This window comes from Lissotriton helveticus, chromosome 2_1 (genome assembly GCF_964261635.1).
Source record: "Lissotriton helveticus chromosome 2_1, aLisHel1.1, whole genome shotgun sequence".
NCBI lineage: Eukaryota > Metazoa > Chordata > Amphibia > Caudata > Salamandridae > Lissotriton > Lissotriton helveticus.
The window spans coordinates 1,871,549,818-1,871,577,413 of record NC_136059.1 but is presented as its reverse complement, the minus strand read 5'-3'; the positions used below and the strand labels follow the sequence as shown (position 1 = coordinate 1,871,577,413).

At 47.4% G+C, this 27,596-nt stretch overlaps 1 protein-coding gene across 4 annotated transcripts in view; it reads left to right on the top strand.

Moving 5' to 3' along the window:
• Window positions 1-27,596, top strand: part of ELF2 (E74 like ETS transcription factor 2) — a 578,592-nt gene that overhangs the window by 486,990 nt on the left and 64,006 nt on the right. The gene's annotated exons all lie outside the window — the stretch shown is intronic.

The window sequence follows — 27,596 nt, the reverse complement described above, 5'->3', positions numbered from 1 at the left end:
GTAAATCTGTGGGTGGCTGTTGCTTGTACGAATAAATAGTGTAAGCGACTTTATGTATCCTTCACCTGGGTTTGATACCAAAATGCAAATTTCTGTGGATTGCGCTGGCTCCAGATATCTAGCAAGCTTAGGCTACTCGGCGCCTGTTGCAGTGCCGCCGCCACCTTGAGTTTAGGGTCCAGTCGGGGAGGGTGTCTATCCATTGCGCTATTCAATACACAATTATAGTTGCCCGCCATTATAAATTCCACCTCGGAAGTGAGATGTGTATGTCTAAGTACTGAATCCAAAAGATCAGTCATCGGTGCTCAGGCATATACAGTAAGCATAAACTATGTGCATTGAGTGTACCATCTACCAGCACATACTGGTCTTCTTGATTGAAAAAAGTCCATGTTGGCTTAAAAGGGACTCCCGGTGCCACCCATATTAGTGTATCTCTGGCAAGACCTGAGTAGGATGTTGCAAAAATCTGACCATGAATGCAAAAGAAGGTACGAGGTTCCTCTGAAGTAGAAGATAGGGAGAGGAGATACTAATGAGGTGCGGGGTTGAGGGTGACCACACACCTGATCAAGTGAAAGAAAAGGGGGGAATTCCATTTTTCGGAACTAGGGCTCTCACACATCCATCGAGCTAGGTGTAGTTAATTCTGAGGATATCCGTGGTGTGTCTCACAAATGATGGTGTTTCCATCCCTATTGGCTGTAGAAAATAGTCACAAAACTTGGAAAGTGGCTCAAGTAGTGAACCAATCCCAGAGACTATGGGTCGGCCAGGGACCGGGGTAGTGCCCTTGTGTATCTTGGGTAGGGTGTAAAAGTACGGAACCCTTGATTCCTTGGCAATCAGAAAATCAGATTCTTTGTGACTAATCCAACCATTGGTCTTGGCTTCGTACACTAGTGTGGAAATAGCGGTGGTTAAGCGTGTGGTTGGAGCTACTGTGATGGGGGTGTAATACCTATTGTTCAAAAGTTGACGGTGGCCTTCTGCATCGTAGTCGGCAGTGGATTGAATTACAGTTGTGCCACCTTTGTCAGCCTGTTTAATCGTTATAGTAGTATCTTCTGCGAGGTTCCTAGCTGTCATTGCCTCTGCATTGGAGAGATTGTGTAAAGGAGGATTGTCCTGTGGTAGAGCTAGTTCATTTAGTACTGCCTGTTGCAAAGCTAGTACCTCTATGGGGACCATGCTGTTAGGTGTGAAAGATCCCCCTGACATTAGAGGCACGAAACATGTCGATCAACTGAGAGTAGGGTACACACAACTAGACACCTTGCATCTAGTTCATTGCCACTCCCTATATCACCTTTTAATCAGGCGGTTTACCTTATGAATAAAATGATGGTTAGGACTAACTGACCTGTTTTAAATTCACTTCCCTTGACATCTACACACACTAGGCCCCTCACCCCCACTGCACCAACCGGCAGGAACAGAATATCCCCTCTGAAGAGCCCCGGTTTGGGAGCCCATCAGGTATTGCAGCGCCGGCCTGACGAGAGGCAGGCTCATATGATGAAGCATGACACCTAGCTCGCTGGGTGTGTGAGAGCCCTCGTTCCGAAAAAGTGAATTCCCCCCTTTTCTTTCACTTGATCAGGTGTGTGGTCACCCTAGACTCCCGCACCTCATTAGTATCTCCTCTCCCTATCTTCTACTCCAGAGGAACCTCGTACCTTCTTTTGCATTCAGTACCTCTGGGGCTTGTACGTTGGACCTCGTTAAACTAGCCCTCCCCTCCCCTCCCAATTCCCCCTTTTGGAAATTAAAAATCTGACCATGACATTTTCTCTGTACATATTTAAAACAATCCCCCAGCAGATGAGTTTCTTGAGGGAATGCAATATAAGCCCCATATCTTCGCATGTATGTCGAAACCAGATTGCGTTTAGCATAATTATTCAGCCCGCGGACATTCCATGTCACAAATTTATACTTGGTCTTTCCCCCTTCATGTTAGTGTCAGAAAAGGCGGGAAATTGTGGGCACTGGCATGAGGTGTCCACAGTGGGACAGTATGGAAGCTATCCCCTCCCTCAACAACAATCAACCCTATAATTCTGAAATATAGCAATGTAGCTGCTCCTCTCTTCTAGCTCAACAATTTGCATAAGGACAAGAAACCCTGCCCCTGAGCAAAAACCTCCCGCCCACTCCCAATAACCCCTCTTAACTCAACATTGTCATAGGTTAAACAATCTGACCAGTCCAGTAAAGCCAACTCACGAGTCTGGAGGCGGGTGCAGGGGTTAGGTGGGGCTCGGCTCAGCTATGTGCCCAAGTGTTGTGGCTGGACTGTCGTATGGTGGCTACAGCGGCGGAACCAGCATTGTGCCAATAGAAGCATAAGTTCTGCTCCCCAGCCGCCTTGACTGTCAGTCTCCAGGGTCCCATCCATCTGAGTCTCAGACAGAGCGGCAGAATGGATTCTCTACCAGTATCTGGTCAATCTCTACTGTAAAGGTACCATCAGCGCCAACTAAGATGCGACCTATGGTTCGTTGAGTGAGTGCCCTCTTCTCAGGAGATCCCCTATATCGTCTCCTTAGTCGTCTATTCTTCCTCCGTTCACTCCATTCCCAGCTCTGCTCCAGGCTTCCAAGGAGTCCATCCATTCGATTGCTTCCTGTGGATTTTCGCAGAAGGGCAATCATGCTGCACCCTGAGCCTTGCCGGGAATACTCCGCTATATTTAATGTTTTTTTTTTTTTACAAAGCCTACATTTGACTCCCAGGAAGCCATTCCAGAGGTTCTGGACCTTCCTAGTATAGTCTGTCTAAATTTGGATAGGATGATCTACATATTGAGGCGGGCCATGCGCCTGGACATATTGCAAGATTATGTCCCAGTCTCTATAAATAAACATTTGTCTTATTGGCACTCTAGGAGGAGTTCCCGGGTGATAGGGTGGACCCAGCGTGCGGTGAGCCCTCTCAATTGAGAATAATTTAGAGACAGACCTTGCCAAGAGCAGTCACTAAGCAGTCTTCCAGGAACAGTTCAGCTGTAGGCCCCTCCGCCGGCCTCGAAAAATCATTAAAAAGTTACTAGACCTGCAGGTCTAGTGACTGAAATATTCTATTCGACCTATTTGTAATGCTCGTGACCCATAAACTGGTTTCAAATGATGTGATCGTGGACAAATGAGTTAATTAATTTAGCCTCCATTTTCTTCATTATCACATATGAGAGCACCTTCAAATGTGCGAGTTCAGCATGTCTGCTGTACAAAAACTCATTTGATTTTTAAAAAAACTAAACTTTTTTTCCATTTTTAATACAAATCTAGCCACATATAGGATACACAGAACCCCTGACTTGCATTAGTTAATTAACAGCCTTTTAATCAGGGCTAGGGCAGGAATGCTTCTCAAATTATGTTTTAAAACTATCACTTTTAATAAATACATAACTAAAGCATGACTGGCACACTGTCATTTGTAATCAGCAGATTTTACATTGAAATAAATGGCCACAAACTTTCCCACTGACATGCAGTTTTACTAATAAAACTATATAGTGTACAAACAATAATGTTTGGAAATAGTTTCTGAAAATATGTGTAATTTTCACATTACTAAGTAAAACTTTCTGGTTTGTTTTGCTCCTGTTTAACTCTTTGTTTGCCTCACTTCTTAATTATTTATTTAAATGTTATGTGTTAGAGAAAAATAACTGAAGATTTCAGACCGCTCACTTGACAAAAACCTCCAACTCTAGTAAAAGAGAGAAAAATAATCCTAATTTTCCAAGCAGTAATAAGTTAAAAGATAAATAGACATTTCACCTCTTTCCTTGAACGGACATCAAATATGTCGAGATAAAAACACAATTTAATGGCATCTTTATTGTTCATTCACTTTCTGAATGAACAAAACATCTGTTCGTTTTCAGCCTAAGTTTACTCGCCAGATGGGAATAGTTGGTGCTAAAAATAGCTCGACCTGATAAGATTTTACTCGCAATTGAGAGTGGGTGAGTAGATTTTTGTAGGCCTGTGTCTTCTCCGGAAATCCAAGAAACTGCAAGTTCTTCCTCCTCAGTCGTCCTTCCGTGCCTTCCACGCTGTCCTCCACTCGGATCGCCATGGCCTGGAGGGACGCCACTGTTCATGCAGCATCTATACATTTTCCCTGATGTATACAACCTCCGTACTCCTAAACCTCTGCAAGCTTACTGAGATCTAGACATTAATGATTAATTTCCATTGTCATACTGTCTATCTTGGATTCCAGGGCCACGTGGGAATCTCGAATGGTGTCAAGGATGTCAGCCTTGTCTCGGGCCTGTACGCTTTGTACAGGGCCTATAGATTAGTCTTGCGCTTGTTCTCCAGGGCCTTGGGCCGTGTATCTTGTTGGCCGTCATACCTCTCTGGTGTTTATCCTTCACCATACTTTGGCACCGCTGGTCCCACCACAGCACTGCAGTTGTCCAGGCCTATTTGTAGTGCATTTTTTGGCCACGTGGACGGACCGGGTCAATTCAGCACAGGTATAGAGTGGTCAGCTTCGCATTTCTCCAAGCATTGCCACTCTGGATGCTCTGCTCTGAGCATCAGTTCAGCATAATCCAGTCCACGGGCTTCCCTGTGGGGCTCCAGTATTTACTTCAGCAGGGGGTGTCATCCCACAGTCGTGTTAGAAGCCGTCTATAGCCACCTTCAGGGCTCCTGCCAATAGGCCTCTTCGGTCTGAGGCAGCTCACCTCTTCAGTATTTTACCTCAGTAGAGTGCATCCCTGGGGGCACAACAGCAGGTCTCCATGGCCGGTCAGTGCTGCAGTGGTCATAGTGGGAGCCCCTTGCCGCCCCGGAAACCAGCGAGCGGTCCGCCCACTTCAGGAGTGCTCTCCCGACACCTCAATCCTCCCGTCAAGCCCTCTTATGCAGGGGCCGATCTGCACGGCTGCTTCTTGGATTAGGCCCACCACGCCCCCCAGGCTGGGCTGCTCCAGTCATCCCGGTTCGGATCAACAGTTGCGGCAGAGGCCTGTGGCTCCGGCCATCGCCTCCACCTCGGGCAGCGAGTCGTCGATTAGGTAGCGTCTCCCTCTCCGTGCGTCCGCCTCCGGCTTACAACGGCCAAGGCAGCGCCATCCTGTGCCACTGTTCTCGGAAGTCCGTCATTCGTTCGAGGGGTCACAAAGCCCCTGTATAGGTGGCTCAAGTCTTAACTGCCTGGCACTCCACGGCCCCTGGTTCACCACTCCTCCGTCGGCTCACGGGGGGGGGGTGCCCCACCTCCATGTCCCGGATCAGTGCTGCCTCCAGCGTGGGTCAGGCTGCTTCATAGTCAGGCATGCCCTGCTCCAAAAGTTCACACAGACCCATAAAGCTGAAAAGGCTACAGGGGCAATGTGTAGCGGTCCATTGGAGGGACCCCCACGCAATCAGGCGTTCGACATATGGCATTAAAGGTCATTTCAATTAACAGTTCTACCAGGATATAGCAGTATATTCGTATCCGGGCAGGAACTCAGCTCGAGCACGCTTACCCGGCCATCCCGTCAGGCCACGCCCCATAGAAATATTTTTTTTTATAGTTAGTCCCTCACAAACAAATTATTCAGTAATTTATCCTTTTCCCGTTTCTCCTTAAATCACATTTTCAAGTGCTCCCTTTTTGACCACTGCATTTCCTTCTGACACTAATGTCCCTAAATAGGTTTATCTACTTGTTTGATAGCCAGTTATGTTTCCTTTAGTTTGTTGTGTTAACTACCTCCCTGCAGATTTTGCTTGCAAATGCGTACTTCTTACATTAACAGAACTTACTTTTATTGGTTTCTACCATAAAGTACCTTTCTATGTTTGAGGTAGCTCCTTGCACATTGACGCACCATATTCAACATGAGCATCACACAGTACATTGCTAACCTAGCTGGTACAACCGGATCCAAGGACCCCATGTTCTCTCATATATAGCCAGGCAGCCACAAATTGTTTCCACAAATCTCTTTCGTTCTCTCAATTTATTGGTGGCATAGTCTTCAGATTAACAGCCTAGACCTATCTGTGTCTGTCGACCATATGCTCGTTCACCTGCTATCCACAAGAGTGCAGTTTGTGGGGTATGTTTGATGTTTACCATTATTATCCAAGTAACTATTGCCTGTATAGTATCTATTAATACGTATGCAGGCCCACACTATGTAGTAAAAATTGCATGGATCTGAACTGTAGCTCTGGCATTGTGCATGTGGGAGCCTCCCCATTTTATGCAGATGTAGCGGTCTATAATATAAGCTTTGCAGGTATTTAAACTGTATCAGACGCAAATGCACAGAAATGGCGAGTTGTAGCCGACATTTTCCCTGTTCTGATATTAATGTTTGATGTAGCAGCCTTTATACGCCTACTCCAAGTTGAGTCCATCTTTGTAGGCGCTTCTTTTATCCATTTTCCCCATTTTTGCTGCATTGTGTTTCCTGAAGCACAGCATGGTTGTTTGGGCTGCCTCTAAAATGCATCCTAAGTTGATCCAAGTTTGATCACAACCGGTGCTTTTTGTTGTGCTGATTACCAGATCTGAAACCCAGTTGGGTTAGCACACCATAGTGGCCGTAGTTCCATGTTTCACTGACAGATGCGTACTTTTTTTTTTTTTATTCCTTTCAGCTCTCTGATCATATCTGATGAATGATTCTGTCATATTCATTGAGCAGTTGAATGTGAAACAGAGGTTATCCTGTCCGTTATACCAACCTTTTTAGGTTTCGCCTATTATCATTCGCTTGCGAATGTAATAGGCAAGAATTCAAGTGCTCCATCGACTCGTCAAACCACTGCGGTTTTTTCACAGTGCATGTGAGTCACGTGACCACAAAAGCGGGTCACGTGACCACACAAGCAAGCGCATCTCCCTAATCCGCCTGCCACACTTCTCCTCCCCTTGCTCGCTTTCCGCCCCTCCCCCCCCCCCAGGCTCTCCCGCCCCCATCCGGCTTCCCTCCGCGCATCTCCCTAATCCGCCTGCCACACTTCTCCTCCCCTCGCTCGCATTCCCGCCCCCCCACCAGGCTCTCCCGCCCCCATCCGGCTTCCCTCCGGCCATTTGCCAGCATTGCGAGGCCATTTGCCAGAAGCTCTCCCCCGCCCGCAGCTTGACAATGTAAACTCCTATTGCTACAATACGTATCAGTTTGCAGTTAGTAATCTCTCTTAAACTGCCTATGCACTCCCACCCACACAGAAATAGTACTGGACTTCCTCATTTCTATCTATGTTCGCATCTGTTTCTCACTAGAGCTAGGGGTTGCACACGCTTCCCCTGGCACAGTCGTACTCCGTTAACATATTGGATTCTACGCATGCCCGCCCAGTGAAGCCCCCAGGCACCTCGGGTGTAACCCCACCCTCTCGCAGATGCGGGACTGCGGGACAGTACTATTGGTTTTGTAAATAACATTTTATATTTATATATCGTTATTGGCATTGTCAATAACAATATATAAATATAAAATGTCATTTACAAAACCAATAGCTCCAACTTTCCAAATGCGAAACCTATTGGCAACGCCAGTGCTTGTTTACTTTCAAGTTCTACATAGTCCATGTTAGTTACTGACGCTATATGTTAACATCTGCGAAACATGCATTCTAATTCAGGCTTAACCTTGCTTGTTTCAGTGATGTAAATTATGGTGCGTTTTCCATATTTTGGCTCACTTTTTTACTAATTGGATAGCTTTGCTTGGCTGTGTTTATTTAAGGTTGAAAGATGGAGCAATTCCCAACTATTTGTGTGTTTTCGAAACTCTTGTTTCTTATCGAATGTCGTCCCTCTCTTTTTTAAGCCCATATTTTTTTTTTCAATTTTGAATTCTTTTTAATCTGTTACACGGTACTTCAAGCGTACTGCATCACACACCAGCTCTAGCCTCTTCCTCCCTTTGTGTCTTTATCTTCCGCTTCTCTCTTTTTCTCTTTAGCTCAATATGTACCCACTTCGTTTAAAGTGCTTTTGTGTTACGCAAACAAAACTTTGAATTCTACAGCAAACCAATCCACCTGAGGGGGTAGATATTTAAACCGTATATTCAAACAGTTATAAATTGATGTAACAAAAGTTTCTATTTTCATGGAGTACTGGTCCACCTTTTCAGCAACATTTAATTCCACTGTGCCTGGCTCTGTCGGAAGCTGGGCGTTTTCACTTGTTTTATTCATTTGTGCCAGGCTCTCCTTTGATAAACTATGATATGGTTGGATTCAGCCGCAAATCCTTTTGATTCAGGGTTCAGAAAGGTCCGAATGAATAAACGGCTGTACCACTTGATGAGGGATACTTAAACAATGGTTATGTTAGTAAAGAGTAGTCGGTGTACCACGTTTCATAGGGTGTAATCCAGGTGTTCTAGTTCAGGGGGTTATGTCATTTAGTGAATTCTGATGTCCTGTGATGGATAGTTCTTCACTTATCGTTTGTGGTTTCCCTGGATCTGCATGTCAGATCCCGGCTCACTAGGGTACGAATGAGTTCTTCCTTCTAGATGCACGATTTGGCTCATGCTTATCAGTTCAATGCATTGCTAGTACTGTATTCACAGCCCAGATGCAATCCGCACTGACATCACCATTATCATATAGTCACGCTGGACTTGGACGTTGGCTTTAACTGCAGCCAATTTTACCCTAGACTATTGGTAAGTTTTTTCTAATCAAATGGTATCATCCAAGCAACCCTGTAAATGACTCTGTTTATATTGGGCATTTACACATCCTTGAAGGGTTCAGACTCACTGATACATCTGCATTTGTTCTGTTGTTGCCCAGGTTTTCCCTTTTTTATCATGTTAATATTGTTATACCGTTATGGTAGAAAAACTTATAATCATTACTTTTATGGCTGTAACATGTTAAATGACACCGTAGTACAAATTCTAGGCTGATTAAGAAGGAGCACTATTGATGTTTCTGCTTGAGCGAGCTATCCGCTGTTCGACATAACTCCGTGTAATTCTAGACGCCACTTTTATCCTTACGCTCCTCACAACCCAACTGTGACGGAAGCACACTTCTAGCTTGTTCACTACCCTGAACACAGCTATTATATAATCTTCTAACCTTAAATAAAATTTGGTGTATGTAAAATGATTTCTTTGGGATTGTTCCAACATGTCAAAATCGATAATTTGATTATTTCGAACAAACTTTGGTACCCTGGTTCGCTCCTTTGAGTGAGATAACTACCTCTTGTATGTTCAATTAGATCCCTTCCTCCCAGATTACAATGATTTAATATCACCTTCTGTATGTTTGAGTAATATTTAGACAATTTAATTTTGGCTATAACATACATTCCCCTTCGAACCGATCAAATACTTGTCAATGTGGAGGACTCTATTTGGTGTCATTAAAATGGCATTACCAACCTGTGCTGAAATCTAGGCACTTAATTCAAGTGATATATATTCAGGGTCTTCCGTATTAAGCCGTTTCAGAATCTCCTCAACTTGGTTTTAACAGCAAGACTATGCAAGAGAAACATTTTCTTTAGGTGAGGTCTGTAGAATTTGCAGGCATTTGTTTTTCTTCATCCATGACTGTCCTACACTTGGTTTGTAATGCAGTGTCTAGAATAAAAGAAAAGATTGTATGTAGAAATGCCCACGTAGTAGTTCCTTAGTTCGCACACAGCAGGCGCAGCAGACCTTTCAGCAACAGTTGCTGCTTCTCCAGTCGTTGCAGAGGCTTCACATCGGAGGCTTACAGCTCTGCTGGCTGCACTCCCCCAGCCTACTCCCACTGGAGACTGCTTTCCTGTAGCATCTTTCCACACAGCACTTCTGATAATGCAGGTCACCTGCACTTTTTGCCCTCCATCTTTAATATTCAGTTATTTGCAACTTATTCTTTTTTTCTTTCATGTTTGCAGGTGGGTTAAACAACTGGCACTCTATTCTCCCTATCTTGTTGCTCCTTCCCCCTACAGCTGTATTTTCTCCACTTGCACTCCATCCTTATCTTTCGCATCCCCCACAACCCTGTTATTAATCTTCACTCACCCTATTCCCTGACCCCCAACTCTCTATCAATCTCAGGTTTTTATTTTATTTGTAGCTGAAACCACATGCTACCCCTGGTTTCAATCTCCATCCACAATCATTCCTAGTTCCCTACCATAGTTACCCGTTTATTTTTGCTTTTTCACGCCCTATTTATGTTCACGGCGCTGGTCTTGTTTCTGTGTTATACTGCATTATTATTGTCCGTGTCACTTCATATTTACATGCCACTCCTGCATCCCTCTGATACGGCCCCAGTTTGAAATATGATTGACCTTTAAATGTTCGTTTTATTGTTAGAGGTTTTATTTTTTATTTTTAAGTGAATCGAAGTAGCAAGGCGTTAATTTTGTACTAATGTACTAAAATAGGAAAAAGAAAAAATATATTTTTTATATACTACAGAAAAAATATAAACTAATAAAATGACAAAATGAAATTTGTGGTTGGTGTTGTACCTATATGGAACAGAAGGCTAATGAAATAATTTGATGAGATTAATCACATGTTAAAGTAAATTGTGGCCACGGGGGAATCTCTCATAAGTTGCGTTGTTTTTTCCTTCATTGTACACCCCATTATAGAATGTATTGCTGCAACTGAATGTATTTGTTTTCACTGTTATGCTCAAAAGATTTAAACAAGTGGTTTGATTTAAATGCACTTGAGATGTGTTACCAATAGGCTTAAGGGCATAGTTTGCGTCTGATCTCACCCAAAGTGGGTGCACCAAACACACCTGGAGCCATGCCCCGTATGACAAAAATCGGACAGTCTTCTGCGCACATACACTAACAGAGTAACTTGAGAGCCCACAAAAAGACTGTCAATGAGTTACCGACCTCTTCAAGTGCTGTAGTGCAGATGCTGACGTTGCGCTGTCCACCTACGGTAACCTCGGGACTCTCTTTGGAGGTGGTCATACTCTCCCACTCCTTTAAGTGTGCCCGGGAGCATAGGGGATTCCTTGCACGTTTTTGACAGCGCGAAAAGACCCACTTGTAGGGTGAAAGTTGCGATGTATAAATGTCAAGTTAGAATATAAGTCTCCATTAGTTAGCCGTATAAACCCGGCACACAAGCAAATTCCCTTAATGGGCCTCATGAAAAGAACGGAATATTCTATTCGGTGGTGTTATAGAAGAAGCCTTTTGGCCCCTTCTGTAATGCAAATGTGCAATAACACTTGGTGCATAACTGCAATTCGCAGCATTTGATCCTCAACCTATCGGTGGAAGCATGCATACACGCACAGGCAGAGAACACTTTTTCTATGCTGAGTGCATGCTTTTATGCACATGGAAGATCACAATTGTTTCAGCATGGCTATTTTCCGAGGGCCCGAGATTTTAGAGCTCTCCTCCTTTTGTTAGTGAGTATTTCTCCTCGATATTCAGTAAGTTGCACCTCAATCTAGAATATAACACTTCTACAGAAATCACTGAAAATGTTTTGGGAAACGGTTTGTAAAAGCCAGCCGAGACCAGAGGCCATGCGCGGCCGAGGCATGTGAAGGGTGGTGCGCCGTCTGAGGGAATGCTTTGCGCGCCTGCACTTCCTTGAACTCCAGACTCCGGGGTGATCGCGCGGCGCGGGCTCTCTTCCGGGGGCAGGCCGGCCTGGTGCCCGAGGGCCTTCAGCGAGGCGCTCGCGGTGAATCCTCTTGGGCTCGGTGACCTGAGGGAGCAGCGCAATAAGAAGGGTCACCTAAAGATAGCCGGCTCAGGCGCTGCTGGCTGCCGCGGGTTAGCGTTGAGCGCATTTCCATAAATGGCAAGAGGCAGAGCGACGAGAGGGGGCAGGGGGGTCCTTGGCGAGCGCGGCAGGTGCCCCGTCACAAGTGTGGAGAGAGACGCGCTCGCAGCCTGTCTCTGGGTTCCCGTGGCCCTCTTTTTCTTGTGGAATTACTGTGGTTTGTTGCCCTGGATGTAGTTTGCATATTTCCATTCCACATTTGCAGAACTTATTCTGTTTGAGAAAGGCTTTGTAAGAAAACTTCTTCCCTTTTCGTCTCATCTTTGCCGGTGATGGTTTCGTCCCGGCAAGAGAGCCAGCTATCGGATTTGCACAGTGCTTGAGAACAAATGCAGACTGCTTCTAAAATGTTGGCGAGATCAGCACCACACCTCGAATCTGTATTAACTTTGGGGAGGGTTCCTTGGCTTCTTGCAAATAGGACCTTTCTCATACCACCTCCTTGGCGCGGTCCTTTCTTGAGGCATCTAAAAATAACTCCACAACTGCCGATAGCTGGAGAACTCTCCGGCCCGCTCAGCTTTCAGGCTGCAACTAGAGAGTCGGTGGAAACAATATCGGGCTGTATCTTTTCTGTGTGGAATTTAAAAGCTCCCTTGGTAAACTGCCTGTGTTTTTTTAAAATTGTTAACCTTATTTGCCAGTTTCGTATAATCGAAGTCGATTTCTGCTGGCGGCTTGTGAGTCTTTTTGCCTTCCTCATTTGACCTAAGATTGCTGTTTCTTAATCCTCATCTTCTGTGTGTAATTGAGAGCAGAAACCGTGTGCTCGCCTTGGGTTCTTTTGTTCACCTTCAGACCCCCCAGTGTGGAAACGATTCTAGTCATTGTAGAATTGGGGGTACAATGTTTCATTGTGCTTTGGTTTTTTTAATGTGTTTCTGTGCCCTCACTCGCCGCTCCTGTCTTGTACCTTTTAGGTTGCCTGAACTGCTGCCCAGTCACCTATTCTTAGTGCTCTTCCTTCTCATCGTCAAAGATTTTTCCCGCTCGACTTGGCACCATGCACCTCACTTTGTGACAGAAAGTCTGTCATGCTTCCAAGCGACACGTGCAACACAAGGACAAAGGATTGTGCTATACTTCAGATAATAAACGCTTCTAAGTGCAGGAAGCGTGTAGTGTCTGGCTCTATTCAATAGCTCGGCCTCTGGTCAACACTCCCTTTGCGGTGTTACAAGGGGTTCAGATTGCTGTGTCTTGACTCTCCTTCCCTCTCCTGAAGGTAACAGACCCATCTGGGCCATGGTTGAAAAGATAGTTTTCAATATGTGACACGTCAAGAATGAGCCAATTACAGAGCCTCAAAGCGATACAAAAGGGGATGATGGACGGAGCGTTTGAGCAAATCAAACACTCACCCCCAGTCAACTGATCTGGGTTTAATCCATCACCATTCTTTAGCTCACTTGGCCACCCCAGTTCAGACATGGCCATATGCAAATCAGTCTGACCCTGTGCCTCATGGGAACAGTCCAGCCCGAACTGCCAAGCCATGTCTTCCCTGGACCGGAAACAAGCATCCTGGGACCTGTTTCGGATTCATAATCCTCATCAGCCAGGCTATCTTGAATCCAGTGGCCAAGTGAGCAAGGGACTCACGTCTGAGCATACCCTGCCACACTTAGGGGGAACAAAGCGATACAAAAGGGGGTGATGGCTGGAGCGTTTGAGCAAATCAAGAGCAAGTTACAGAGCCTCAGCCCGTCTGCACAATATTTAACTTTAATGTATTAAAATTTCTGCCCGTGCTCTTCAAAATACTCTTACTGAAACAACAGACCCTGTGTACACACATATGAATGGATAGACAAAATACAGTGTAATCGTTATTAAAGATAAAAACAAATGTTCTTTCTCGAAGTGTTGATTTTTAATGGTGTATTACTTCACAGGCCAGCTGTTGGAAATGGGATCCCCGGCTGGCCAGGGCTTTCGCCAAAGTCAGTCAGAGACCACCACACCCAAGTCAGGGCAAGGGAGTTACACGCCAAGATAACCCCTACTCACCCTCTAGGTAACGTGGCGCGAGCAGCAAGGCTAAACTTGGAGGCGATGTAGGCTAAGTATTTGCGCATGCACCCCAGCAACAACTCCCAGGGCCCACCACAAAGGAAACTCCACACAAGGTTATATAAAAATAGCCTTTGTATTACACCAAAACACATTAGATAAAACACACACTTTACAATGTGCCAGAGGCACGGGCAGAATTTACAAGGGATTATTTACAAGACAGGGCCACCTGGACCACTGTCAGGAATCAGAAGTAGCACTTTCAGAAATAGCACTTAGTACATAGAATATAGCACAAAATAGCACACAACCAGTAATCACTGGTAACCAGGACCTCACTAGCACCACCTGTACTAGGGAGAAAACAACCACCTATGTATTACAATACCTGTAGGGGTGTAAGAGGAAAACACATGATGCAATGCATAACATTCATTCAGAGGTGTAAAGGCACATGACGCATAAACAATACATTCAGAGGTGCATAGAAAGTACAATTGCGCCAAACTCACGTAAGTCACCACCTGTGACTGTCCCTAGGCCCTCTGGCCTTGTTGGGGCTAGGACGCCCTGTGTCCAATGTCCAGGGTCCTAAACGGAGCAGTTGCCCACAAAGTGCTGGGCAACTGGATAGCACAATGATGGGGCCAATGTAGATGGAGGAGCCTCGCTGGGCTCTCAAAGGATTGACCGGGCCCTCAGGAGCTTCTCGTAAATAAATGGCCCCTGAGCCTCTCACAGGGCTCTCAACAGAACACTGTGGGCTGCCACTGAGCCTCGGGGCTCTGCACGACGAAATGCCCCCACGAGCCTCTCTGGGCTCGCAACACAAGGTGGGCACTTGGAGCCTCTCAGGGCTCAAATACTACATTATTACCCCCGGAGCCTCGCAGGCTCCAACAAACAAATTGAAGGGAGGAGGCGGCCCAGGTCACGGGGGCGGCACCGAAAGCGTGCCCGACACACCCCCCAACCGCCTCACTCAAAGCCCCACTCACCGGTCTGGCAGGCGGCTGCTTCAAGAGAGCTCCCGCCTCTCGTGGCTCTCTGCAGACTTCTGTCCTCCCTCTCCTGGGCTCTCCCTCGCTTTGGGAGCCCGGGGGGGGACAAGGGAAGACGCCGGCTTCTCTCTCCTGCTCACCGGATCCCGGGGTCGGCTCCCGGCAGCTTCTGGCTTCCTCCTTCCTGTCCCGGGCCGGCAGCCAATCAGAGCGCGGCCCGGGGAATGACGAGTGTCCCGCAGTACCGCCCCCGGCCTGCCTGACTTCCTGGTCGCGGCCACGGGGACAATCTCCGCGATAATGCCGGGTGGGCACCGGCCTTAGAGATAAATGAAGCGCTCCCACAGCGCTAGTGGCAGAGTACAGCGCAAGATCCTTGGCAGGGTGGGCACCTGCCAGGGGACTGCAAACTCTGCGTGGGCAGCCGCAAAAAGGAAAAGTAAAGCGCTCTCAGCGCTAGGGTGAAGGCACAGCGCTCCCAAGCGCTACAAGCCAAATAAAGCGCTTTTAAGCGCTATGAGTAAAATAAAGCGCTCCCAGGTGCCCTCAGCAAGCAGGGCAGAGTCCCAGCAGTCCTTGGGCAGGCAGGGGGGGGTCAAGGCTGGGCCCAGAACCAGCTCACTGGGTCTCCAGGCAGGGAGACACCCCAAGTGGCGGTCCTCTGGCCCAGCAGCAGCAACAGCAGCCCCCTCAGGATCCTGGAAGAGAACAACATCTGTGGGGACACAGCCCCATTTTTATACACCATTTCCCTTTGTCTGAGGGTGTAGAGTGGGGGCGGAACCAGTCGCAGCTGGTTCTTGAGTACTCTGTTTACCTCAACCACCCTCTCTATTCACTGGCAGGGCTTGGGTCATTAGACACACCACAGGGGGGCGGAGCCAGCATTGTGTGGGGAAAACCCAGCCCATCCAGGACACAGGTACACTCCTCCCACACATCACTCATGCTAAACTCCCACTCACCACCGGGCAGACCCATCCAGACTTCCTGGAGCCTGGCATGCCAGCCAGCTCCAGCCAATCACACGCCAGCACCCTCACAGCACACGTACAGCCATGTCTAGAAATGGCGCTTCGCTACTAGACACATACATGCTGCATACACCATCTCGCAGCATTCACTCTCACGAGTTCACACATACCAGACTCAAGCCTGTACACCCCACGCATCAGGAACTACCAGGGACACATACATTCCCCATGCATTCCTATGGGCGGGCAGGCCTAGCTCAGCACATGCACTCAGAGTGCGCACGCACTTTCCACTGGGACACAGTGAAAGTGCGCAGAATCCCAAAAATCACCATTGCCAGGTCACCATTTCACGCAAAAAGTCTAGGGGTGAACCTGCCCTAAGGGCCAAAGTCCAACATAACCCCCTTCCAGCCAAAACGCAGGGGAGACCAATCACCACCGTGATGGACTTCCCTGCTTGGGGCGATAGAACACGGACGCGGGCCCGCAACTGCAGGGACACCCTCCTGTTCTACGCCACGGTGAACCCATGGGATTCCTTCTCAACACACTGTCTGGACCAACTGGGCTACCCCACTGGTACTCCCAAGTTGCCTGCGGCCAGGACCAGGCCCTGGGCCACCCAGGTGCCACTGGTCCTTGCCTATTCGCAGAGCGGGGGGTAGTAACCCCTGGCCCATAGGAGCCATTCTTCACTCTTCCTGTCTGCAAGACAGGACTAGACTGCCACTGGTTCTCCAGCCTAGGGCCTACAACCTCAGGCGGACCAGGAGTCTCAGGGAAGGCTCTCCTCCCCTTACCTCTTCTCCTAGGGTTCCTCCTCCTCCGGCGAGGGGTACACCTAGAACGCCATTCCAACCCAGGGCTTATCCACTCAGGTTGCACCGGGGTCAGAGGTGGGCTCTCCCACCCTCTGCACCCCCTTCCAGAGGTCTGCCCTCTCCCACCTGGAGAAGTTCCTCTGGAAGAAGAACCGGTCAGGACACTGGTTACAGTCGTCCTACCCTTCAGGTCAGGCTGACCCTGAACCTGGCCTCCCAACCTCTGGTCTAAAACCTTTGGTGGAAAAATTGCCTGGCACTCCAGGACTTCTGGGGACTTACACGCAATCCCCCCGAGGCTAACAAATGTCACATCTGTTGTGTGATTGTCTGTCTGGCGCAGATCTCCCGCCCTCTGTCCACCTGACAGTGCGTGACGATCCCCCAGACCAGAAGTGGCGCCACCCGGGTCACTACACGGGAACCTAGCCCAACTGGGTAGTCCCTGACCCACTGGTCCTTCCACTGGGGAACTCCCCCAATCACTCCTCACTCTGGACTCCTGTACCCTCCCTACCGGAGCGGTACTGCCAGACTCTAGAACCACAGGAGCTCTGGTTACAGACGCTCCAGGTCCTCTACTCACTAGGAGATCCTCCTCAACTGGGTTAACAGGACAGCCTAGGTCCCCAACCTGGTGTTCCCTCAAGAAACCACCCAGGTTCTGAGACAGGGCTTCGGGCCTCTGGGGGCTCTCAGCCACCCACTGACTCCTGCTCCACTGAGCCAGGCAGTCAGCCCCTACACCCTTCTCACTAACCAGGGACCTAGCTGGGCTACACTGAGCCTCTTCCACCACGCTGGGCTGGAAGATCCCTGACCCACTACTTTTGGAGTCACTCCCTAATGACTCTACAGAACCCCTGGTACCTTCCCAGCGGTCTGCTTCCTCTGCAAGGTCCCAAGGACAAAAACATTTCAACTTCAGCAGGTGCTGGCGCAACTCTGGACACACAACACTGAGCAACTGCTCTTTGAGGAACATATTCACTACTCCGTCCCTCTCATCGTCCGGGTTAGCCGCCAGCCAATCCTCCATTGCATCAGAACAGTCATCCACAAAATACCCCCACTTCTGGTGAGGCGGTTTCCTATGGTTCCTGAACTTCAACCTGTTCTCCTCCTCTTGGGAAACAGGTTCCAGACTGGGGGAACTGGGACTGGGATTTCCTACACTGAAATCTAAATAGCTGCCACCACTGGACTCAACCCTCCCTGGGGGATCCAGAAACTCAACACTGCGCGCAGGGGATAGTCTACCCTCCAGAGCTACTTTGCCTCTGGTGGCGGCCCTCTCAGCCTCCTCTATCCTTTCCTGCGCTAAGACCCTCTCGGTCTCTAGCTGTTGCTTCTTAACCTCCAGCTGTTGCTTTCTAACGCCCAGCTGTGCCATAGCCTGGGCATGCTCCAACCTGAGCTTTTCTAAAGCCAGCTGGTGCTCCCTTTCTCTCCTCCTATCTTCCAGCTCCTCTGGGGACAGGTAAAGGGATGAGGCACTGCCTCCTACGCTGGACCCAGCAAGGGACTCCCTATCTATGGGGTCCTCACTATCTGCTGGCGTCCCTGTGCTATCATTTTCTTCCTCCTCCTCAGACTCTTCAGGGCTCCCCTCAGACCCACCACCCTCATGGTGTGAGACCCGGGCCCTCTCCTCACTGTGCTCACGCTCCCAGTCATCCTTCTGCCATTGGATCAGGTTACCCCTAAGTTGGGACTGGGTGTCTGACTCATTCACTGCAATGTCCCTCTCTTCGCAAAACTCTCTCAGTTCATGCAAAAACAGACCCCAGACATTAAAAGCAGACTCCATCCTGGCAAGATGCTCACAGACACGTGCAACACAGGGGACTTAACTGTCAGAGCTGAAGCAAGAGTACAAATTACAAAGGTATTCAGCAAGCTCTCTACCCCAGAGAGTTCACACTCACTTGCTTAGTGCCACAAACCATTCATCCACACACAACCCTCCCCTCGGACTGGTAAGGCAGTTTCTACCACCCCTGACTTCTCAACCTGACCACAAGTGACACAGGTACCGACTCTGGGCGTAGGGCGGGGGACAAATGTACTGACACAATTACACAATGATACCTTCAGGAGAAGAAAATATGAAACTTCAAAAAACAATCCCCTAAAATGTGGTCATCTAAAATGCAGAGTTTTGTGGTGCAGCCAGCTGCTACTAAGGTACAACGCAAACACAAATCCTTATCCTCACCGCTTGCCGCCAATGTTGGAAATGGGATCCCCGACTGGCCAGGGCTTTCGCCAAAGTCAGTCAGAGACCACCACACCCAAGTCAGGGCAAGGGAGTTACACGCCAAGATAACCCCTACTCACCCTCTAGGTAACGTGGCGCGAGCAGCAAGGCTAAACTTGGAGGCGATGTAGGCTAAGTATTTGCGCACGCACCCCAGCAACAACAACCAAAGGCCCACCACAAAGGAAACTCCACACAAGGTTATATAAAAATAGCCTTTGTATTACACCAAAACACATTAGATAAAACACACACTTTACAATGTGCCAGAGGCACGGGCAGAATTTACAAGGGATTATTTACAAGACAGGGCCACCTGGACCACTGTCAGGAATCAGCAGTAGCACTTTCAGAAATAGCACTTAGTACATAGAATATAGCACAAAATAGCACACAACCAGTAATCACTGGTAACCAGGACCTCACTAGCACCACCTGTACTAGGGAGAAAACAACCACCTATGTATTACAATACCTGTAGGGGTGTAAGAGGAAAACACATGATGCAATGCATAACATTCATTCAGAGGTGTAAAGGCACATGACGCATAAACAATACATTCAGAGGTGCATAGAAAGTACAATTGCGCCAAACTCACGTAAGTCACCACCTGTGACTGTCCCTAGGCCCTCTGGCCTTGTTGGGGCTAGGACGCCCTGTGTCCAATGTCCAGGGTCCTAAACGGAGCAGTTGCCCACAAAGTGCTGGGCAACTGGATAGCACAATGATGGGGCATTGTAGATGGAGGAGCCTCGCTGGGCTCTCAAAGGATTGACCGGGCCCTCAGGAGCTTCTCGTAAATAAATGGCCCCTGAGCCTCTCACAGGGCTCTCAACAGAACACTGTGGGCTGCCACTGAGCCTCGGGGCTCTGCACGACGAAATGCCCCCACGAGCCTCTCTGGGCTCGCAACACAAGGTGGGCACTTGGAGCCTCTCAGGGCTCAAATACTAAATTATGCCCCCGGAGCCTCGCAGGCTCCAACAAACAAATTGAAGGGAGGAGGGGGCCCAGGTCACGGGGGCGGCACCGAAAGCGTCCCCGACACACCCCCCAACCGCCTCACTCAAAGCCCCACTCACCGGTCTGGCAGGCGGCTGCTTCAAGAGAGCTCCCGCCTCTCGTGGCTCTCTGCAGACTTCTGTCCTCCCTCTCCTGGGCTCTCCCTCGCTTTGGGAGCCCGGGGGGGGGGGACAAGGGAAGACGCCGGCTTCTCTCTCCTGCTCACCGGATCCCGGGGTCGGCTCCCGGCAGCTTCTGGCTTCCTCCTTCCTGTCCCGGGCCGGCAGCCAATCAGAGCGCGGCCCGGGGAATGACGAGTGTCCCGCAGTACCGCCCCCGGCCTGCCTGACTTCCTGGTCGTGGCCGGGCGGCCACGGGGACAATCTCCGCGATAATGCCGGGTGGGCACCGGCCTTAGAGATAAATGAAGCGCTCCCACAGCGCTAGTGGCAGAGTACAGCGCAAGATCCTTGGCAGGGTGGGCACCTGCCAGGGAACTGCAAACTCGGCGTGGGCAGCCCCAAAAAGGAAAAGTAAAGCGCTCTCAGCGCTAGGGTGAAGGCACAGCGCTCCCAAGCGCTACAAGCCAAATAAAGCGCTTTTAAGCGCTATGAGTAAAATAAAGCGCTCCCAGGTGCCCTCAGCAAGCAGGGCAGAGTCCCAGCAGTCCTTGGGCAGGCAGGGGGGGTCAAGGCTGGGCCCAGAGCCAGCTCACTGGGTCTCCAGGCAGGGAGACACCCCAAGTGGCGGTCCTCTGGCCCAGCAGTAGCAACAGCAGCCCCCTCAGGATCCTGGAAGAGAACAACATCTGTGGGGACACAGCCCCATTTTTATACACCATTTCCCTTTGTCTGAGGGTGTAGAGTGGGGGCGGAACCAGTCGCAGCTGGTTCTTGAGTACTCTGTTTACCTCAACCACCCTCTCTATTTACTGGCAGGGCTTGGGTCATTAGACACACCACAGGGGGGCGGAGCCAGCATTGTGTGGGGAAAACCCAGCCCATCCAGGACACAGGTACACTCCTCCCACACATCACTCATGCTAAACTCCCACTCACCCCCGGGCAGACCCATCCAGACTTCCTGGAGCCTGGCATGCCAGCCAGCTCCAGCCAATCACACGCCAGCACCCTCACAGCACACGTACAGCCATGTCTAGAAATGGCGCTTCGCTACTAGACACATACATGCTGCATACACCATCTCGCAGCATTCACTCTCACGAGTTCACACATACCAGACTCAAGCCTGTACACCCCACGCATCAGGAACTACCAGGGACACATACATTCCCCATGCATTCCTATGGGCGGGCAGGCCTAGCTCAGCACATGCACTCAGAGTGCGCACGCACTTTCCACTGGGACACAGTGAAAGTGCGCAGAATCCCAAAAATCACCATTGCCAGGTCACCATTTCACGCAAAAAGTCTAGGGGTGAACCTGCCCTAAGGGCCAAAGTCCAACACCAGCCAACACATGTTTTGTAAATGGGGTGTTAAACCCTTGACATCTTCAGGGCTGCACTATAGTAGAGTAAGTCTTTGGACCTGTCAACTGGTGATATTTTCGACCCAGCGGGTCCTAAAGAAATTATTCTCACTGCGTTGTATAGGTTCCCCTGTGATTCTGTGTATCTCCAGTATAAGGTAATGCAGATGAAGTCCTCAATACAAGATCTTATTCCTTTTTTTTTTTATTTTTTTTTATTTTTATTGAAGATTTTTTCCCCATTTTACATTATATCATGAGCAGGGCACAATAATTACAAAACAATAAAACATAAAATCATACAATCACATTCAAATGTACATCTAAACAGATTCTTATTATTTTAACAGTCGGTACCTAACTTCCATCCAATAAAAGGACCCCATATTTGCATGCCCAGTTTCTTGCCCTTTCTAACGTATATAGCTGTTTCCAGTTTTTGTATTGAAAATACTTTACCTAACCATTGATGATATAATGGAGGGTTGGGATCAAGCCACGCGGAAGCTACTAACAGTCTGTAAATCGCCATTACTACGAATATGAAGTATCTAAAGCTCGACTGCCCATCATTACTTATCCTTAATAACATAGCAGCTGGTGTTAACTCTATTGTAATAGATAGTGCATTCTGAAAAAAGTTCACGATATCCTGTTTCAACTTATTCAGATGTGGACATGTTGCAAAAATATGTAACAAATCAGCATCTGTACTGCCACATCTAAAACAAGTAGTGCTAGATAAACCACCCCACTGGGCAATCTTAGCAGGTGTATAATATAGGTGATACAGCATCTTATAATGTTGAGCCTGAAGAGACGAAGAGCACAGCGTTTTACTCCCCATTTCTAAAGACTCAATGAAGATTTCCCTACCTATGTCTAAATCTTTAGACCATTTTTCTGACCATTTCTCTAAATCATCTTTCTTTAAATTTGTCATTTCTAAATAAAACCTCTTAATAGTGCAGTCCCAGCCGCCCTCTATTAAATCCATCACAGTATTTCTTTCAAAACCCAATGTACCCCCTTGTTTCTTTAATATACAGCTTCTTATTTGGAGATATTTAAAGAAATGTTTTGTATCTAACGCATATATAGTTTGTAATTCCTTGAATTGTAATATACCTTGAAGTCCCATCATATCTCCAAATTTCTTTATCCCCCGCCTTTCCCATTCCTGAAAAACCACTCCAGAAAAAATCTCAATGGAAAGGGAAGGGTTGTCCTTTAATCTGGTGTAGGCATTATATTTCCCTATTCCCAGCTTTTTAGCAAATCCTTTCCATATATTATAAGCAGCCATTACTGTCTTAAATCGCGTTCTTTTAAAATAGCTTCCCTCTGTAAATCTCAAAAATACATTTTCAGCATTAGAGCCCAAGACCAAACCGTAGATAGCAAGCGAACCAAACTTATGCCACCCCTCCATTTCTGCGCCCCCAATCAAACCCACCATACATTGCAATGCTGCTGCCCAATAATAGAGCTTTAAGTCCGGTAGTGACCAGCCACCTCTTTCCCGCGGAAGCGACATAAACCTCAGTGCCCTTCGCGTCTTGCCTTTTGACCAAATAAAACGATTAATCATTTGTTCGCAAATTTTAAACCACTTATTGTCGATTGAAAGTGGGATTGCTCTAAAAACATACAGGAATTTTGGCAAAATCAACATTTTGATAATATTGACTCGTCCTACTAGTGAGAGGTGAAGATTCTCATATCGATCCAGGTCTTTCTTTACTTTGCCTATTATCGGGGCAATGTTCTTTTCCACCAAGGAATCAAGATCCGCTGATATGTTAATACCTAGATAGATCCCGTCCTGAACCTCTCGACTATCATCACACACAGTCTCAGAGTTTTTAATAATCTGTGTCTTTGAGGTGTTCAGGGCGTATCCTGAAACTCGCCCAAATCTATGAGCCTCAGCCTCTAACAACTCGATTGCCTCCGTGGGGTTTGGTGTTATCACTGCCACATCATCAGCATAGGCAAGAATCTTGCACGGTCCCAATAACGTATTTAACGGAGTAATATCTGCACATGTCTCTATCCTGCGAATTAGTGGGTCCATATACATGGCAAATAGTAACGGGGAGCAAGGGCATCCCTGGCGTGTGCCTCTCTTGATCTGGAATTGTCCCGTAACACCCCCATTTACTCTTAATGCCACGACAGGATCCCTATACAAAGTCTGTAAAGCTTTGACGAAACCATCCCTAATCCCAGCTCTTGCTACAGTGAGCCACAGATAGTCCCAGGAGACCCGATCAAACGCCTTCTCCGCGTCTAACAACATTTCGGCCATCGGGTCTCCTGTGACCTCGGCGGCATCAAACAGAGTTATTACTTTCCGGGTGTGGTGTGTCGTCCCTCTTCCGGGAATAAAACCGTGCTGATTACTACTAACTAGGGCGCCTATTATTCCTGCGAATCTTATTGCGAGAGCTTTTGAATATATTTTCGTATCGTTGTTCATCAACGTGATTGGTCTATAGGACCCAGGCTCAGTCGCCAACTTCCCTTTTTTCAATATTAGAACAATATCTGCTCCCCCCCAAGATTTTGGGATAGACTCCCCCGTCTGGGCAGCATGTATCGTTCTGATTAGATTCTGCCCTAGACTCCCCCAAAATGTTTTATAAAACTCTAAGGGTAGTTGATCTGGGCCAGCAGCCTTTCCTGAAGGGAGATTGCCCATAGCTTCTTTAATTTCAGTGTAATCCAGAAGGTTCTCTAATCCTTCTGCTTCTTCATTAGAGATCCTCTCGGCTGGTATATTCCGGAAATACTCACCTATCTCTTCAATATTACTGGGGCTTTGATCGTCATAGAGTGCTTGATAAAATTTCCTAAAAACTTCCCTAATTTCCTCTGAATCTGAGTGTAGCCTTCCATTTTCATCCCTAATCTCCCTCACTGTCCCATCTGCTGCTATCTGTCTAGTACGTGTGGCCAGAATATGTCCAACCTTTTCACTGAACTCATAACATCTCTCCCTTCTAATAGTGTAATATTGGGCTGCCTTGTTTGCTACATCTTCCTCCGCTTCACTTTTTGCTTTCATCAATTCTATAATTGGTTGTTCTGTCGGTTCACCTTTTATTACACATTCATGGAGGGATTCCTCCGCATCTAAAACAGCCCTCTCGATGTCATTATACCTAGTGCGTTCTAATTTTCGTTTATAAGCGCTAAAGCTACATGTCTCGCCGCGAGCACCAGCCTTGAAGGCATCCCATATAACTCCCACCGGGGCGCTCCCATTATTATTCTCAAAAAACCCACAGATCCATTTGGACATATGTTGTACATAATCATTGTCCAAAGGGAGCCGTCTTTCAAAGGTCCAGACCCTATTTACTCTGGTTTGGCTTACTAACTTCATTGTCAGCACTAAGGGGTTATGGTCACTGAGGATTCGTGGGAGCCTGTCGATTTCTACGCTCGTCATTAAGTCATTAGATATCAGGAAATAGTCTAGACGGACACATATACGATGTGGTGCAGAATAATAGGTAAAACCTGTTTGATCCGGTCTAGTTCTTCCCCAGACATCTTGCAGGAAATTATTCTCTAAAAGTTCTATCAATGCCTTATGTACTCTTTTTTTCCTGCCTCTATAACTTCCAATCTGTCTTATCCCCAGCCCATCCGCCCCATTAATATTTAGATCGCCCCCAATAATAACCTGAGGGGGCCAACCTGCTAACTCAGCGTCTAAGAACTGCAGGATTTCTGGATCATCTTGGGTTGAGCCATAAAGTACAACCAGGGTAGTCCATACTCCCTCTATTAAAACTTCTACCATAGCCCATCTACCCCATTGATCCTCTAATTTTTTACCAGTTACCACCTTTTTACTTCTCGAGAAAATGGCTACCCCTCTATTTTTCGTCCCTTGCTTAGATCTTGCCAATAAATGAAACCCTAACTGATTTAAACAGAACTCCTGAGAACTCATTATATGTGTTTCTTGCAAGAATATGTAGTCTACGTTCATTTGCCGCAATCGAACTGCTATCTTTTGTCTTTTTTGGGCATCATTCATCCCACAAACATTCCATGTTACGAATCTAATGGACATATCTGTATTTTAATAAGCTACCAATTGACTGCTCATTTATAATTACCAATCTGCCAGGCTTGTTCTTGACTGCTTCTATTTGAAAAACTCCTGTTTTAATAGTCTCGGTCCATACAAATCCATGCCCGACATCATACTTCCAATGTGATTCAATTTCCTCATAAACCAGACCAGTTCCAAAGCCCATGTGCCCTGCCTCCCCCCCTCCCCCACCCCAGACAACCCTCCCACAAAGTCCCACCCCCCCTACAGGCAAATAGGTCCAAGGGACCTATATCTGACCGTCGATGCCTACAGGATGTCACGCCCTCACTCCCCCCGATTCTCATAAACCATACATTCTCACTCGTTGTGCTCCCCCTGAATTATTATTAAATCCCATATATTTCCAGTATCACTCAAGACTATTGACTAGTGACCCCCACCAATACCCGCCTAGCCCGCTCCTAACCCTTATAAAGAAAAGTAAATAATCTAAACACATCATCAAATTATTCAGCATTCCCCCTTTTTTTTTTTTTTTTTTATTTTTTATTTTTAAGGTTACCCGAACTGCATTAGTCACTTCCTTTTACTACTTCTTCCGAGTGACGTCTCTTATAGCAACCACTTGGGAGTCATGTTCCTCAGGGTCCTTGCGTTGTTCTTTGCGCTGACCTCTTGTTTCACGCAAAAGACTGAGATACTCTTGTGCAGCAATTTCAGAATAGAAGATCTTAAAATTTCCATTTAGACCAACTTTCAATCGTGCCGGGAACATAAGATAAGCCTCACAACCTACATTCTGAAAAGGAGTAATCATCTGTCTCATCCGCCATCGTCTTTCCACCGTGGTATGACAAAAGTCCGGGCGGGTAAAGAAAACAATATCTTTATATGTGCGCTTAGCCTGAGGTTTTGCCTTACTGATAATCTCCTCACGAAGTAAAAAATTTCCGATGTAAATCAGTATAGCGCGAGGTTTACCATGTGAATCCTTCCGCCCCATCGGAAACCGGTGTGCCCGTTGTATCTCATGTTCCCAATCCCATGAAGCCATCTCTGGGAAAGCACCCTTCAGTAATTCGACGACAAACCCCCGCACATCCCCCTCCTCCTTTCCTTCCTGTATCCCAAGTAGTCTAACGTTGTTGCGCCTTTGTCTGTTTTCATATTCCTCCAGCTTCCAGAGCATATCCGCTGTTGTTTTGTCCTGATCTCTTTTAGTTTCCTGTAATTTTGCAAAATCATCTTCTAATCTTCCCGTTCTGTCCTCCACCTCTGATACTCTCCCGACCACTTCTTCATACATTTTATTGATTTTATGAAGTGAAGACTGGATTTTTTTTGTTCGCATGCCTTGCTCTTCTACTTGCTCTTTGACTCTCAGCTCGAGCCTCATCCTGGATCTGTTTTAGAGTAGAGAGCAGGACTTCGAAGTTAGAGGCACCACCCTCAGACCCTTGCAGACTAGCATCATGACTCCCGGAATTTGTGGTTACAGGACCACCCGTATACGTTACATGGCTTTCCAAAGTATTATCCCAGTCAAGTTTCTTAGCGACTGATTTCCCTGAGACACCGTGAGACACTCTGGCCAGATTCCTTTTTCTAAAATTATGTTTCGCTTTACTCTTATTTTTTGAGGTAGGATTTTTCAGGTCTATGGCGGAGATCTTCTGTTTCAGTTTCGGGTTTTTCTGGACCGTCTCCTGCTCCCCAGATCCCATGTCGCTATCCAAAGAGATTAAGGCACTGTCCGTGTCTGTCTCAATGTTGGTATTTGAATCAGTACCCACTTCGGAACCTACTGATGTTTCCAGATCCGAACCCGAATCTGTACTGATCTCACTCTCCACTTCGTCCTCATCATCTGCTTCATCATTTCCAGTGAAGAATACATCCTCACTGGGGCAGGTCAAATTTGAACCTGAGACGATTGGTGGTTTCTTGCCAGCTTTATAGTCATTTTTCGTATTTTTCGTATTTGTATTTACATATTTGCGTTTGCATTCACAATTGCCAGTTGCCCCCCGGTTTTTCCTGAGTGAGGGGCTGATTCCTTATCTGCAGTTTCTTGTGTCAGCACTCCAGTCTCGATGATGTGCTCGCTCTTATCGCTATTATTGTGACCATCTGCCTCAGCACAAGCTTTGGCCGACTCATGCACTGTCTCTTTAATTTGGGTC